Raw genomic sequence first — 18187 nt, forward strand, 5'->3', positions numbered from 1 at the left:
CTTTATATCTGCCTTTCATAATCTTCTAAACCTCTCTCAGATCTCACCTCAGCCTCCAGCGCTCCAGAGAAAACAACCCAAGTTTATCCATCCTCTCGTGATAGCACGTGTCCTCTAAACCAGGTAGCATCCTGGTTTAATAAGAGGTTAATTTTTTGTAACTTGTACATTATAAACTAATTCAGATAGAAGCAGACCCAAGCCTATAAAATCTGTAAAATTTAAAGACAGCTAAAGGAATTCTTTCTTTTTTTTTTAAAACACACCAGGAAAACATAGGAAACTCCTGGCCCAACACTCCCCTAGACCTCTTCAATCCAGGCCAGGCACTGAGCCAAATATTTAATTTATCCTCTGTCTTGCAAAACGGTATCTGCACTCATTGGTCATCTTGGGTTTCTAGTCATATTAATGTCAATGCTTACTGACTGCCATCTACCTTAGATATCACAACTATCGGCAAGAATTTAATCTAGATAAAATGAATTTAGGTATTCAGTCCAGCAACAACATGTCACTGAAGTGATGGCAGGCAGAGAGACAAGTCAAAACTCTAGTAAATGCAATCTATTTCCATGTCACAGAAGTATCACCACAGCAATGTTAATTACAGTGGAGTTTATGACAGAGATCCAAGTATAATCAGCACAAGTCAAACCAGTAGTAACAATTTATTTAGCAGCTCTGGAATCTTACTTAAATTTAGGAGGCTGCTGTGCAATCATCGGGCCCACTGAGGCTGTTTTATGCAATTCAGACGATTCCACCGCGTCTCTTGTTTTCAAAGTTTCAAAGATATATTTAATGTCAGAGAAATGTATATAATATACATCCAGAAATTGTTCTGTGTAACTACAAAAACTGCTCCTGCAGGTACTCTTACAATGTGGTGAGGGGTTTTGGCTTGGTCAGTGAATTCCCGAACCTGGCCTCTCATAGGGTGAAAAAGTGTTGGGAGGTACAAAACCCTTAGGATCACACCATCAGGTTCAGGAATAGTTATTAACCCTCAACTATCAGGCTCCTGAACTGGCATGAATAACTTAACTCACCTCAACACTCAACTGATTCCACAACCTATAGACTCATGTTCAAGGGCTCTACAACTCATAATGTCAAATTATTTTATTTTTATTATTATTATTAGTGCCTCCCCTTTAATGACTTTCATCAAGTGTACATTCATATTTCAAGACATACTGGAGGCACTAATATAAATGTGGCAGTCACTATGGCGGGGATCTGGCCTTTAGATTTATATATCTCCACATATTCCCCCCACCACCCAGGTCATGCTCATTTCCTGATTCTGTCATCAAAAAAGATACAGGAGTCTCAGGACTCACACTATGAGGCTCAGGAACAGTTACTACCCCTCAACCATTAGGCTTGTGAACCAAAGGGGATAACTTCACTCAACTTCACTTGGCACCTTAGTGAAATGTTCCCACAATCTATGGACTCACTTTCAAGGACTCTTCACCTTATGATTTCAATACTTACTGCTTATTTATTGTTATTCTTTCTTTATTATTTTGACAGTTTGTTGTCTTCTGCACTCTTGTTGAACACCCAAGTTGGATCTTTCAGTGATTCTGTTATGGTAATTATTTTATCATGGATTTATTGAGTATGCCTGCAGGAAAATGAATCTCAGGGTTGTATATGGAGACTTTGATAAATTTACTTTGAACTTTGATCTAAAAGGAATAAAAATAAATCACAAACAGGGTTACTTTTTTTAATATAAGCAACACACACAAAATGCTGGAGGAACTCAGCAGGCCAGGCAGCATCTACAGAAAAATGTAAACAGTTGATGAGTCTTCTTCATGAGTCTTGATGAAGGGTCTCGGCCCGAAACGTCAACTGTTTACCATTTTCCATAGATTTTGCTTAGCCTGCTGAATTCCTCCAGCATTTGGCATGTGTTGCTCGGACTCCCAGCTTCGGCAGATTTTCTCGCCTTTATGTTTTTTTTAAAAAGAATCCATTTTGCTGAAATCATTCTTGGAGGACGCAAGATGAAAGTTGTAAAACAGAGCAAATGCTGGAGCTAAATGAGAAATAAATGTGAAGTCATAAAACACTGCAAGATTCCCGCTCCCACTCCTTATGTAAAAGTGTTGCCTGATGTACTTCATAAGCCATAAGATGTCTCTGTTGGGCTCAGGCAACCTGAAATGTTAACTCTATTTCTCTTCTCACAGATGTGGTCTGACAGTGCTGAGTATTTCGAGTCTTTTCTGTTTTTGTTTTTAATGTCCTGCATCTGCAGTTTTCATTTGATTATTCCTGCTGATTAGTTGATTTTGATCAGGACAGTAGCACACGTGCCAGACTTGGCCCCAGAACACAGAAAGGTAAAAAAAAATACACTGGCCTGATCCGTTGCAATGTGTTACAAGAAAGTGCAAATAGCCTCAAGGTTGCTTAATGTCATTCTTCGGTACAGAGTGTAAAGGAGAATGAAATGAGTGTTAATTCGGATCCAATGCATGATTAAAAACACTGTGAGCATAAAGCACACATTTAAATAAATATAATTATATAAAGCAATTCTATAAAACACAATGTACAAGTAACTGTTGAGTGTGGTTTATGTACCTGCTTTTACACATAGACTGATTGTCTATACATAGAGTGACACCAGGTGCAGGAGTGACTCTGTCAAGCAGATGTTCCCAACCTTTTTTATGCCATGAACTCCTACCATTAACCAAGGGGTCTGTGGACCCCAGGTTGGGAACCCCTGCGATAGGAAATGATAAAGTGACCCTTGACCAGAAGAACTCTTCTCAATAGCAGCAGGGCAGGTGAAAACACCGTATGGCAGTGACAGGTATGGGGGATGGAGTGTAAGTGTAATGTGGCAGTGCACGAAGGGATGAAGGCTGATGAGGGGCCGTGGAGAGGAGCAGCTGATGTGTTTGTAGTGGTGAGATGGGTTAATGGATGGAGGTGTTGGTCAGCCTGATGGAAATTCTGGGGGAAGTAACTGTTTGTGAGTCTAGTGGGCCTGGCGGAGCCTCTTCCATGATGGGAGTGGACAAACGAGAAAATACAGAAAGGATTGGATTCAGTTGTGATATCTTGAGGAGATAAGAGAGAAGAGTAGACCATGTGAGAAAGGAAAGAGAAGGAGCACCAGGAGAGTAAGGAGTAAATAAGATGCTGAGAGGTGATAGGTGGCAGTGAGAAAGTTCTGAAGGGGGACAACTAACTAGTCAATCACGTTGAGTTCTTGTGACTGGACTCACATTTGTCCTTGCCTATACCTCTGCTCTCAGCAACAAAATGATTGATGACATATCCCCCTCTCTCTCTGTCTACTGTCCTAGGACAATAAGCTGATCGTACAATCACTACCATCCTGTCTGAGTCACACCACTATTTAAGAAATAAAGTTGCAGATTTTAATTAAAGTAAATTCAAACTGTGGTCACAGGCAAAAGCAGGTATAGTAGGGTGCCCAATTTCTGGGCACTAAACCAGTTTCAAAGAGACCATGTTCATGTGGTGCTAGTCCACACCTAACACTATGGAGCAGCACTTGTAATGCTTACCTGAGATAGTCATTGGGCTTTATGGACATCCTTTGAATGTATCTCAGCCCAATTCCAGAACTCAGCACCATATTGAACAAAAACTGACCACTCTTACCAAGAAAACTTAGCAACTTTGAAGAATCTATGTACTTGGAGCACAAGCTCCCTCTGTCCCTCCACATTGCTAAGAATCCTGCCATTAACACTGTAGTCTGGCCTCAAGTTCGACCTTCCAAGATACATCTGAATTGAACTCCATCTGCCACCTCTTGACCCAGCTCTGCATCCTATCAATATTCCCATTGTAACTTACAACAACCTTATACAGTCGGCCTTCCTTATCCGCGAATTCAACCAACCGTGAATCGCGAAAATCCGGAAATGCTCTTCCAGCATTTGTTGTTCGAGCTTGAACAGACTTTTTTTTCTTGTAATTATTCCCTAAACAATGCAGTACAACAACTATTTTACATAGCATTTACATTGTAATAGCTATTATAAGTAATCTAGAGATGATTTAAAGTGTACGGGAAGATGTGCGTGGGTTATTGAGGATCGGAATCGAAAAAAATCAGAAGTTCTCTTACTAAGTAAGTCAGAAGAGGTACATCCGGTATTATTTAGCGTCAGTTAGTCAAATGTTTGTCTTAGTATATATTTTTTACCTTTCTATGCATATAAAACACTTAAGGACATATGTTTCAGCGCCGGGCTCGGGAACGGAAGTTCTTGGGACTCGGGACAGACCGCTCCCGAGTGCGCTCTCCACCATGCCAGGTTGATGTGGAGGATCAAAATCCCAAAACCCCAAAACCCAATAATTAAACCACTGCGTTGCTTAGTAATAATTGAAGCTTTCATCGGGGCAGAGCCTTTCTCACTTTATCCTTTAAAATTGTTCCAATCGTTGACCAACGTAGCCAAATGCTTTTCCAATGACCGATGGTGTTTCACCTCTTTCCAATCGCTTTATTACTTTCACTTTATCTTCAATCATGTTCGTGTTTATTTTCGTGAACAGAAACACCGAGGATTCAGATCTCTACCGCCGGGTCCTAATTTCCACCGCACTGAGACAAGTTAAATAAGGCCTGGGGTTCCGTTGGGTCCTAAGGTCCACCGCATTGAGACAGGTTGAATAAGGGACTTGAGTATCCATGAATTTTGGTATCCGCGAGGGGTCCCAGAACCAATCCCTCACGGATAAGGAGGGCCGACTGTACACTAATCCATAACACCACTAACCTTGGTGTGATCTGCAAACTTACCAACCCACCATGATCTCTGGGATGTTTGTGAACCTTATATGTTATGAATTCAGATATTATTCATTCATAAGGCTTTTATATTGGTCCAGCCCTGTAGTACAGCTCCAGTGCTGAATATAGGCCAGTGAAAGAGTTGGCCTATGGCTACACTTAGTGGAATATGTTGACATGAACTCATTGGAATTAAACCATTTCATCAAAACGAGGCTCCTCTGTGTTTGCAGACTCTTTTTCTTGGTAACATTGCCAAAGTACTGGAGAATAAATGTGCCCTCTGTATCTAATCCAACACAGCCTTAAAAGCCATTTATGGTAATGTCAGATGCTTCCTGCAGGGAACCATCGCATTGTGCACTAAAAACTCTCCTTCCCCATTGGCTCAGCTGTTAATAGAGAACCAGAGCACAGAAACAGGCCCTTCACCCTATCTGGTCTGCGCCAAACTATCATTCTGCTTGGTCCCTAATTGTCATCCTTATTCAGCTGAACATGCCAAATAACAACAACTTGCACTTAACATAGTAAGATGACTCAAATCGTTTCACCAAGGCATTAAAATGGCATAATGAAGCACATAACAAAATATAAAGCAAACACTTGGTCAAAGAGCTAAGTTTTAAAGAATGTCTTTAAAAGGGATGTGGTTTAGAGAGGGCGATTTCCAGTCCTGGTTCCAAATGTAGCAGCAATTCAAACAGGAGGTGATGAAGAGGCCGTAACTGAACAGGAGCGAAATAGTGCAGAGGATGTCACATCTAACCTGTCATCGATGCTGCAGTCACCGGTGAGATAACCGAGGAATGGAGTAAGAAATAACCTGGTGTAGCAATCCAAAGATTCGGTATCACCCGTTGGACTTGTCAATGATGGGACCTCAAACTCCGGACTTGCCGATTACTCTGACCTCAGTGTAATTAACCTGAACTAACGTATAAATGCTGTCTCCCAACCATATGAAAACCCTGCCAAATCATTATGCCACCAAAATTTAATGGTGCCTTCGGCAAGTAATTTGATCTGTTAAATACCACACAGTTGACAAATCAAAAAGCTGAACACAGAAAACTTGCAAACACTCCAGCATGGTATCGAGAAAAACCGCACTGAGGGGCTATCCTTTGGATGAGATATTAAATCGAGGCTGCATCTGCCCTCTCAGATGACTGTAAATTATTTCAGGGCACTGTTCTGAAGGAGACACTTAGTTCCTTCTGCTTCCTTGGCCAACATATAATTCTTATAAAAAAACAGATTACCTGATCAGTTTCATGACGTTGTTTGTGGCAGCCTGCTGTGGACAAATTGGACATTACCATAACAGTGACCACCCTTCAAGGAGTAGTTACTTGACTCTGAATTGCTTGAAAGGCACGGTGTAAAAGTCAGTTTTCAGTGCCAAGTTAATTCTTGAAGCCACATTCATTGGAGTGTACAATGAAGGAATGTATACAATGAATGGAATAGTCTCCAAAGATATTAGTTTTAGATTTATTTATTAATCGCACGTACATCAAAACATACAGTAAAATGCACTGTTTGCATTAACAGCCAATACAGCCTGAGGATGAGCTCGGGCAGCCCTCAAGTGCCACCTCGTATTCCAGCGCCAACCCAAGTGTTCTGCAGAACATCACACAGGCAAAGGACAGCGAGTAACATCTGCAAAACAATCCCCATACACCCACACACACAAACAGGTCTCCAATCTCAGGACAGGCCACCTCCAGGCTTCCAACTTCCAGAAACCTGGTTGCAGACATCGGGCCTTTGTCTATAACTTCCAGACTTGTCAACCTCGGGCTTCAATCTCTAGACTCGTGAACCTCTGGTCTTCGACCTCTGATCTTTGACCTCCAGACTCACCTACCTCTGGGCTTCGAGCCTAGAACTTGCTGACCATGGGCCTCTTGACCTCAGGAACTGCCAGCTAACCTTAGGCTTCGGAATGGACCTTTGCAATCCATATAAAATACCTTTGGCAACCAATAGGTATGACAGGCTATCAGGAGTTCCTATTTATTAGGCAGATAAGAACTTGTCTTGATGTGTGACATAATAGCTATGACAGGAGAACGCTGCAATTTACTCGTCATAGAGAGGTGGAACCACTGTTACAAAGACTGATTGCTTGTTTCTGGCATCAGTATTCTAATGATAAGTATCAATTCTAACCTGTTTACAGTTTGCTCATGTTGTCAATGTTTTATTCTCTGTTTATCTGTGTTTTTTAAAAAAGTTTGCATAGATTCGACATGTCACATAAAACTTCTATAAGATTCTATAGTTAGACAGTGCATCACCGGTTGCATTAACTGGTTGCATCACAGCTTGGAATGGAAACGTCAATGCCCAGGAATAGAAAAGTCTACAGAAAATGGTGAATACAGCCCTGTCCATCACAGACCAAGCCCTCCCCACTCCCTCTACATGAACAGCTGCCACAAGAAAGCATCATCCAGCATCAAGGACCCTCACCATCCAGGCCATGCTCTCTTCTTGTTACTCCAATCGGGCATGAGGTACAAGAGCCTCAGATCTCACACCACCAGGATCAGGAACAGTTATTACCCTACGACCATCAGGTTCCTGAACTGCTGTGGATAATTTCACTCACCTCGACTCTGAACTGATTCTACAACCAGGGCTCTTCAACTCATGATCTCAGTGTTATGTGGCAAACACGAGGAAATCTGCAGATGCTGGAAATTCAAGCAATACACACAAAATGCTGGTGGAACGCAGCAGGCCAGGCAGCATCTATAGGGAAAAGCACTGTCAATGTTTCGGGTCAAGACCCTTTGTCAGTCTAGTCCTGACGAAGGGTCTCGGCCTGAAACGGTATGACAGTGCTGAGTTCCACCAGCATTTTGTGTGTATATCTCAGTGTTATTCAGCTTTTTTGATCTGCACAATTTAACTTTTGCACATTGGTTGCTTGTCAGTCTTTATTTCTGTCTAGTATTTTATAATTATATTGCATTTCTTTATTTTCCTGTAAATGCCTGCAAGGAAATGAATCTCAATGTAGTATATGATGACATATACTACAAAGTATGTACTTTAATAATAAACTTATTTTGATTTTTGGGGTGGTGGGTGGAGATACATACCTATCAAAGGAGTTGTAAAGTGCTCCTCCCCTCCACTAAGCTACAGGTCACCCTTGGGCGAGTTGTTGCACCTGCTTAGCCCCCCCCCCCCCCAATGATGTGAAGCCATGGGAGCAGGTAGTGGATGGTTGTATGAGCAGCTAGTTCATATCACAAGAGCAAACACGAGGAAATCTGCAGATGCTGGAAATTCAAACAACGACACACACAAAATGCTGGTGGAACACATCAGACCAGGCAGCATCAATAGGGAGAAGCGCTGTCGACGTTTTGGGCCGAGACCCTTCGTCAGGACCCGAAACGTCGACAGCGCTTCTTCATATCACAAGTCCTGGTTATGCGACCACTGATGCCAAACAGACACTCTCTGAAGAGTACTGATAATGGCTGGGGCCACCTGTCTTGTAAAGACACTGCCCAGAAGGCAGCAATAGCAAAGCACTTCTGCAGAAAAATTTGCCAAGAACCATCATGGTCATGGAAAGACCATGATCGCCCATGTCATACAACATGGCACATAACGAACAATCAAATTTTGATTTTGGTGCAATTATTCATGGAAAGCTCCCATTCTAAGAACAAAAAATAATATTTTTTAGGTTGGTTTGGGCTGTGAAAAGAAATAAAATTAAAACATTACCTCTGCAAGATTGTTATACATGAGTTTGCACATTAAGGGTTAAGTTGAGCAACATGGACCTAATATAGCCAAAAGATGTGTAATGAGATGCTGCTTTTCTCTTGTCCCAGGATAGTTCTACCTGTCTGTAGCAGGTGGCTTGTCTTTGATTTCAGTCACAGAGGTCCCACTTATTTAAAACTCAGATAAACGCATCCACAATTAGCAGTTGTCATAGAATCAGACCACACAGAAACCTCCTTAGGGTGACCTCGTATCCTCCACTGTGGTTAGGCCACTGGACAAACATGTATCAGGGTATTGGACTGATCCACAGTTCCTGCTTTGGGCAGTGTGGTAGCCTGGCGGTTGGCGCAGTCACTTTACAGTGCCAGTGATCCCTGATCAGGGTTCGATTCCCGCCGCGTTTGTACGTTCTCCCCAGGACTGTTCAGGTTTCCTCCCACATTCCAAATTCATACGGTTAGGGTAGTAAGCTGTGGGTATGCTATGTATGTACTGAAAGTGCGTCGACACCTGTGGGTTGCCCCAGCACAATCCTCGGACTGTGCTGTACATTGATGCAAAATGAAGCATTTCACTGTATGTTTCAATGCATGTGTGACAAATAAAGTTAATTGTTAATATTCAATGAATATCCCTCCATCTTCCTCACATTCATGTACCTATATAATTGTTTCTTAAAAGCCTCCAATGTATCTGCATCTACTACCATACCAGGCAACTCTTTGCAGGCATCCACCACTCTCTGACTAAAAAACTTACCCTCCACATCCCCCTTGAACCTTCCCCCTCTCACCTTCAATGCGTTGCCTCTAGTATTAGAAATTTCTACCCTGGGGAAAAGATACTCCCTGTCTACTCTATCTATGCCCTCATAACCTTGTAAACCTCTATCAGATCTCCCCTCAGTCTCCGCCACTTCAGAGAAAACAACCCAAGCTTCTCATGATAGCACATGCCCTCTAAACTAGAGAGCATCCTGGTAAACCTCTTGTGTTTGATAATAAATTTACTTTGAACTTTAGATCTACCAATGTAATTGACTTTACATTGGAGGTCAATTAGTGATGGTGCTGGCTTGCCAGTGGTGTTCACATCACCTGAGCAAAGGAATGAACAGCACAAATATTTCCAAACCCATTGTGGTTCATAACTTAATATTCATTCCAGGGATTTCTGTACTGACCCAAGCAAACAGACTGTTTTAAAGTGTGACGTTCTCAGATGTTCAACCCTACTGTCAGTTGCCTTTGCTATTGCAGAAATATTCCTGAAGGATCAAGGACCAAATACACAAGGGTTTCTGCAGATGTTAGAAATCCAGAGTAACGCACACAAAATGCTGGAGGAGCTCAGCAGATCAGGCAGCGTCTATGGGGAGGAATAAGTAGTCAACATTTCAGGCCGAGACCTTTCATCAGAACTGGAAAGGGGGGGGGGGGGCGGGGAGAAGAAGCCAGAATAAAAAGTTGGGGGAGGTGAAGGAGCACAAGCCAGAAGGTGATTGGTGAAACCAGATGAGGCGAAAGGCAAGTGGGTGGAGGAGGGGGATGAAGTGAGAAGCTGGGAGGTGATAGGTGGGAAAGGTAAAGAGCCTAAGGAGGAATCTGATGGGAGAGGAGAGTGGACCATGGCAGAAGGGGAAGGAGAAGGGGAACTAGAGGGAGGTGATAGGCCAGTGAAGAGAACTGGAAGAAGAGAGAAGTGGGCTGGGATTATCAGTAGTTGGAGAAATTGATGTTCAAGGATCTAGGATCAACTTTATTCATCATTTACATGTATTAGAAATCTGCTGTGGTGTGTTGGTCAAGATGCAACAGGCAACAAAGAGCACTTATAAAATAATGTTGGAGGTTAAAGTCTGGATATGGAATAAAATGAGCATACACAAATTCAAGCATGGGTGCCATGGTAACGTAGTGGTTAATGCGACACTATTACAACTTGGGGTCTCTGAGTTCAGAGATCAATTCTGGCACCGTCTGGAAGGAGTCTCTGTACCCCCTCCCCGTCAGTTATCTCTGGGTGCTCCGGTTTCCTCCCACAGTCCAAAACGTACCAGGTGCATTAATTGGTCATTGTATATTGTCCTGTCATTAGGTTATATCGGGGTTGTCGGCATTGCTGAGGTGGAAGGGCCTACTCTGAGCTATATCTCTAGATAAAATAAAATGTATTTACAATATAAAAAGCACTCTAAAGTGTTTAGAATGCAATCCAGTGACTGGGTTAATAGATCATCATCATCACGACGTGGGCAATCACGGTCATGATCATGATTATTCTTGGCAAATTTTTCTACATAAGTGGTTTGCCATTGCCTTCTTCTGGGCAGTGTCTTTACAGGATGGGTCAGCCCAGCCATTATCAATACACTTCAGAGATTGTCTGCTTGCCATCAGCGGTCGCATAACCAGGACTTGTGATATGCACCGGCTGCTCATACAACCATCCACCACCTGCTCCCATGGTTTCACATGACCCTGATCGGGGGGGGGGGGGGGGGGGGAGTAGCTAAGCAAGTTTTACACCTTGCCCAAGGGTGACCTGCTGGCTAGCAGAGGGAAGGAGCTCCTTACACCTGCTTTGATAGAGACATATCTCCATCCCACCACCCAGAGGAAATAGATAGAGGGGATGTAACTGGAATGGTTGATCAGATTAACAGCCTAGGGGAATAAATGTTTAAGATGGTAAGATGATCAGAGCCAGCGTCTTGGTGAGACTGAAATGGCGTGCATATCGACTGTCGCTCCCTAGCATACTCCTGGCTAACATTCAGTTGCTGGATAAAAAGCTTTGTGAACTGAGAGCCAAAATTTCCTATCAGCATAAAACAAAGGAATGCAATGTTTTGTGCTTTTGTGGAGAGCTGACTGACGGAGGAGATACCGGATCATGCCATCGAGCCCTCTGGGTTCTTCCGGGCAGACAGATCAAAAAAACCTCACTGGGAAGAGTAAAGGAGGAGGGGACCCCCAGAATGTGCATGCACTCAAATCTTTTTGTTCCCCAGACCTGAAATACCTGGTGTTGCTGTGCAGACCCTACTGGCTGCCCAGGGAGTTCACGGTGTTATCATCACAACAGTGTACATTCTGCCACAGGCTGATACTGACCTGCCTCTCAAGGAACTGTACAAGATTATCAACACGCTGGAGACTGCACACCCAAGAGGCTGCCTTCATCGTCGCTAGTGACTTTCATCAAGCGTCTTTGACTAAAGTCTCTCTAAAGTATTGTCAGCACATCTAACACATTTGATGACTGCTACACTCCCTTCTGCAATGCTTACAAAGCTCTCCTTTGGAAAATCAGATCACTCTGAGATCCTGCTTCTGCCGACGTACAAGCAGGAGCTGAAACAAGAGGTGGCCATAGTTAAAACCATCCACTGTTGGTCCGACCAATCGGCCTCCTTGCTGCAGGACTGCTTTGACGACGTCGACTAAAATGTCTTCCACGATGAGGATGTCTCCAAGTTCACTGATGGAGTCATGTGCTTCATCCGGAAGTGCATCGACGATGTTGTCCCCCAGAAATCAGTCAGGGTCTTCCTGAACCAGAAACCCTGGATCAATAGTTCCGTATGAGCAGCACTTACAGCGTGACATAGAGCTTACATCACTGGCGATCAACTAGAACTCAAGAAAACCAGCTACGAACTGCCCAAAGCTATCAAGACTGCGAAACAACAATATGGGGAGAAGATTGAGTCAAAATTCACAACAAATAGCACACGTGACTTGTGGCGAGGGCTCCGGGACAGCTTCTTCCACCAGGCCATCAGACTGATGAACTCAGGCTGATTTAAGGGTACTCTATATTACATTGACTTTTCTATTTATCATAAATTATTATGATTGCTCATTTAGATGGAGACGTAATGTATAGATTTTTTACTCCTCATGTATGCGAAGGATGTCAATTCAATTCAATGATGTTTTAATGGCACACCACCCCCCTATGGCACTTTACAGAAGAGAAGTAACTTCAGTGAAAAGAGATATCACTTGAAATATTACCTGGATGGCAGTTTCTCCTCATTAGACTAGTTTATATAAAATCCACAAGTATGAACACTCACACCCAATGTGTTACAGAAATACAAGACCAGGGACATTATGTTTGAACTACAGGGAGTACTCAGTATCAATTCTACATCAAGAATACTGAGCATAGTCCTTATCACAGCCCTATAGATGGAACAGAAGATTTACAAGTATGTTGTGCATTTGGAGAATGTTATGAAGTGAGATTGGCCTGATTGAGATCGATTAGTTGAGAGTGTAGGGAAAGGTTGAATAGGTTAGACTTCTATTCCTGAAACATAGGAGAATGCAGAGAATTTTGATAGAGGTATACAAAACTATGAGGAGTGTATATAGGGTAAATGTAAGCAGTATGTTCCAAATGAGGTTTGGCAAGACAAGAACTAAAGGTCATAGGTTAAGGGTGAAAGGTAAGATATTTAAGGAGAACCTGAGGGGGAACTAATTCACTCAGAGGGCGTTGAGAGTGTTGATGGAGCTGCCATTGGAAGTAATGGATGTACGGTAGATTGGACTGCAATTCTTAAGAGAAATTTGGATGACTACATGGATGGGAGGTTTATGGAGGGCTTTGGTCCAGGTACAGTTTGTTGTAATTAGCCAAAGTAACAGTTTAGCATGGACTAGATGGGCCAACGGGCCTGTTTCTGTGCTGTAGTGCTCTATGACTCCATGATTCTATGATCTAAGATTCAAGTTTATTTGTCATGTGTACAAACGTGTTAACAACCAACACATCTGAGGGTGAGCTGAGGGCAGCCCGCAAGTGTTGCCACACAATCTGGTGCCAACATAGCATGCCCACAATGTTCAGCAGAACACAACAAGCAACAACCGCAAAAACAAGCCCCATTCCTCCCTTCCACCATGTGCACACACAATCCTACAACCCCAGCACAGCCTCCAGAGGACAGACATAGGGCTTTGACCTCCCCAGCACACTCGCAAACAAGGAGGTGGCCAGAGGTTTAGACATGATATGTAAAATTGAGAGCCAGTTCAGGGTGCACAGCAAAACTCTTCTTTCCCAAAGGAGAGGTCAACAACTACAGGACATAGATACAAGGAGAATGGTAAAGGTGAGTAAGGAGTGGAGGAGAAAATGTTGCATCCAAAGTGTAGAAAGTTCATGACAAGCTGATGGTGATGAAAACTGCTGTCACATTTAGAAGTTATCGGGTGGTGCATGGAGATATGTCTTTACCAAAGGAGGTGTAAGGCACTCCTTCCCTCCACTAAGTAATGAAAAACTACCCTTGGGCAAGGTGTAGCACATGCTTAGCACCCCCTCCCCTTCCCTGTGAAGGCCTGGGAGCAGATGGTGGATGGTTGTATGAGCAGCTGGTGCCTATCACAAGTCCTGGTTATGCAACCGTTGATACCAAGCAGACGCTCTCTGAAGAGTATTGATAATGGCTGGGGTCACACGTCTTGTAAAGACACTGCCCAGAAAAAGGCAATGGCAAACCGTTCTGTGGAAAAATCTGCCGAGAACAGTCATGGTTATGGAAAAACGATGATCGCCTACACCATAGAACATAATGATGATAATGAGATGTCGTAGAACACTACAACACAGAAGCAGACTCTTTGGCCCATCTGATCCACACTGCCTGGTCCCATTGAATTCCACTGAAAGGAGCCCATGAGAGCATTAAGGCATAGGAGCAGAATTAGGCCACTTGACCCCTCGAGTCTACTCTGCCATTCCATCATGGTTGATTTATTATCCCTCTCAACCCCATTCTCCTGCCTTGTCCTAGTAACCTTTGATGCCCAAAAACCTATCAACCTCTGCTTTAAATATACCCAATGACTTGGCCTCCACAGCCATTTGTGGCAACGAATTCCACAGATTCACTCACCACCCTCTGGCTAAAGAAATTCCTCATCTCCGTTATAAATGGACATCTCTCTATTCTAAGGCTGTGCCCTCTGGTCCTAGACTCACTCACCATAGGGAACATCCTCTTGGGAAGCATCCAGACCTGGTCTTAACAGCTGTAAATGTAAATAGCCTCATTATATATTTTTTTTTGCACAGGGTAAATTGAGTGGGCTCCTGCTGTGCCACAAATCTCCATGATCCTTAATCGTCATATTGATTTTTTTAAAAAAAAAATATCATTAACTGTCCCCTGTAGCTTGTGAGTTTTCATTATTTAAAGGTAATGACTAAATTAAATTTTAAAAAGTCAATTTTCTGTACAAATCACATTGTTGCATCCTCCTGGGATTACACCATTCTCAAAATGCTTTCATTATATTTTTCCCCGTGAAGCCACGGCTATTAATACTAGGGGCAGCAAGGTGGGGAAATGTTGCTTCACATGACACGATTGTAGACTGCCTTCCCCCACAGCTCAGTCAAACGCCGCTTTCTTCATTTTGGGAATTTTTCCACGGTCTTTCAGCAATTAATTCCAGTTAATAACCGAAAGCACCCATCTTCAGGTTCCAGCATCGACCCTTGGATGATCTCCGCTCTCTCATCCGCTTTCTGCCCAGGAATCCTGAGTGCAACGGCGGAGATAGCAAACAGCGTGTGTAGAACAATACTGCATCGATCCTTCTCGTAACACACCACTCTCCCCTCCGACGGGAGTACAAATTGTACTCTTTGACGGGGGTAAAAGAATTCTGTACGTGTAAATTACTTGGAGCACAACTGTATAATAAACACAAGATGTGCTGACGAAGGTTCTCGGCTTGAAACGTCGACTGTTTATTCATTTCCAGATGCTGTCTGACCTGCTGAGTTCCACCAGCATTTTGTGTATGTTGCTCTCTCTATATATAATAAACACCCGTCTCTCAACGTCTTTATAACGTCGTGGGCCTCACTCCTTAGAAAATGCAAGCACTTTTCTACAGAGGCTGCAATTTCCTCATATCAAATACATAAAATACAGAAACCAATTAAAATAACCAGCATTATGAAAAAGTGCCACACACCAGCAAAACCCGAAGGGTCAAACTCAATCATTCACATAGAAAAGCCCAGGTGAATTGCTCTACGTTCCCCCAAAATCCCACAGATAGATTCGGAGAACCTGCTTCTCTGACCGCCTGGATAAAAACAATGTCCCTGAAATCACGGTTGTGATGTCGGGGCGTCTAGCGATATAGTTTCCAGCAAGAAATAACTGACAAGGCTTTTACTCTTGCAAGCGCCGGGGGAAAAAAGCGTTTTGCAATCAGTTTTTTGTAAGAACTCGCCCATCTTTAAACATCCTTTTAGCTTTTAAAGTGCAACTTACAGTTTGGTGAGATGGTCATTTCCAATAAGTGTTGAGACTTAAAAGAGGATTCCCATCAAATGACTCTTTGCAACATTCACTGGATACAATCTGGGGTCCTCTGAAACTGCCAGGGAGGCGGGGATTCAGCTGTCAACAAAGGCTCCAACCAGGAGGAGATGGCTTCCTAATACTGATTGATTTCGAGACAGACCAATCGCCTCTACATACATAATAATTGACTGAAAGGAACGTCGTCCAATGACGGTTGGAGTAGGCGGGCGTTTGGCGGGGTCGTGGAAAACACACACCCAACTGCCGAGTTTTTAAATCTTATGTGGAGTAATGAGATGACTCGCATACTAGCTACACCACCCCTTCATTACGGTTACCCAATTAAGTATCTTTTCATCTACAGTTGCAAGCACCTAATTCCTTTGGGTATCAAACACATTGATACAATCAAGAAGGCACATGGCTGTACTTCATTAGGAGTTGGAGGAGATTTGGTATGTCACAAAAGACTCCAGCAAATTTTACAGATGTACTGAGGGGAGCTTTCTGACTGGTTGCATTACCAGTACGGAGGTTCCAGTGCTCAGAATTGCTGGAAGTTGCAGAGGGCCATAGACTCAGACAGCTCCATCAAGGGCACAAGCCTCCCTACTTTCAAGGACAACTTCAAAAGACGATGTCTCGAGAAGGCAGCATCCATCACTAAGGACCCTCACTATCCGGAACATGACCTCTTCTCAATGCTACCATCAGGGAGGAGATACTGGAGCCTGAAGACACACACTTCCAAATTCAAAGTAAATGTATTATCGAAGTACATATATGTCACTATATACTACCCTGAGATTTATTTTCTTGCAGGCATCCACAGTAAATACAAAGAAATACAATAGATTTACTGAGAAACTGTACAGAGCAAAGATTGAGAAACAGCCAAAGTACAAAAACAAAAAGTGAGAAAAAAATAAATAAGCAATAAATACTGAGAACATGAGTTGTAGAATCCTCGAAAGTAAGTCCACAGATTGTGTGTTCAGTTCAGTGCTGGGGTGATGAAATTGAATGAACTTATCCCTTCTGGTTCCAGAGTCTGATGGTTGAAAGGGAATAACTTCTTGAACCCGGTGTTGTGGGACCTGAGGCTCATGTACCTTCTTCCTCTTGGCATCAGCAAGAAGAGAGCATGGCGTGGATGGTGGGACTCCTTGATGATGAACACTGCTTCCCTGCGACAGAGCTCCTTGCAAATGTATTCAATGGTGGAGTGGGCCGTATCCATGACTTCTTGTAGGCTTTTCTGTTCAAGGGCATTTCTACACCAGGCCATAATACATTTAGTCAGTACTGTATACTCAACGGTATATCTACAGAAGTTAGTTAAAGCTTTAGATGATATGCCGAATCTTTGCAAACGTTTTAGAAATGAGAAGAAACTCTTTGTAATGGTTGTTATGTGCTGGACCTAGGACAGATCCTCTGAAATGATAATGCTGAGGAATTTAAAGTTGCTGATTCTCTTCACCTCTCATCCCCTGGTGAAGACAGGCTCATGGACTCTGGTTTTCTCCTCCTGCAGTCAATAATCAGCTCTTAGGTCTTACTGACATTGTTATGCAACCAGTCAGCCTCCCTCCTATATGTTGATTCATCACCATCTTTAATTCAGCCTATAACTGTGGTATCAAAAAGTTGTATTGGAACTGTACTTAGTCTCACAGCCATAAGGATAAAGCAAGTAGAGACAGAAGGCTAAGCACAAAGCCCTGTGTTGCACCTGTGCTAATGGTGATCGTGGAGGAAATGTTGTCAATCCATGCTGACTAGGGTCTGGAAGTAAGGAAATTGAGGATTCAATTGCATAAGGAAGTATTGAAGCTAAGGTCTGGAATCTTATTGATAAGCTTTGTGGGGATGATAGTATTGAATGCCAATCTGTAGTCAATGGCTCTTCACTCAACCCTGGAACGTTTAGATCTGTGCATCTTTGAAACATGGGAGGAAACTGGAGCACCCAGAGGAACCCCACACTGTCACAGGTAGAATGTATGAACTCCCTACCGACAGCCGCATTGTACGTTGAACATTGAAACCCGATCAGTGATAGCTGGCGCTGTAAAGTAATTGGGCTAACCAATATGCTACCATGACTCACCTTCCATCTGGGCATGTTGCAGCAATCCCTGGACTCAATTCTGAATTCAATAACTTCAGTTAACTCACTTTCTCTGCTTGAATTAGAACAACACAGTTCTGATGAAGATCATGAACACAAGAGATTCTGCAGGCACTGGAAAGCTTAAGTAGCACACACA

At 43.0% G+C, this 18187-nt stretch overlaps 1 protein-coding gene across 2 annotated transcripts in view; it reads right to left on the reverse strand.

Moving 5' to 3' along the window:
• Positions 1–16011, reverse strand: part of LOC140718613 (kelch-like protein 25) — a 52424-nt gene extending 36413 nt beyond the window's left edge. For both annotated transcript variants that reach the window (XR_012096747.1, XM_073032582.1), the window contains exon 1: positions 15882–16011. The gene's annotated coding sequence lies outside the window, so the exon portion shown is untranslated. The remainder of the gene's footprint in view (positions 1–15881) is intronic.
• Positions 16012–18187: the final 2176 nt, after the last annotated feature.

This window comes from Hemitrygon akajei, chromosome 30 (genome assembly GCF_048418815.1).
Source record: "Hemitrygon akajei chromosome 30, sHemAka1.3, whole genome shotgun sequence".
NCBI lineage: Eukaryota > Metazoa > Chordata > Chondrichthyes > Myliobatiformes > Dasyatidae > Hemitrygon > Hemitrygon akajei.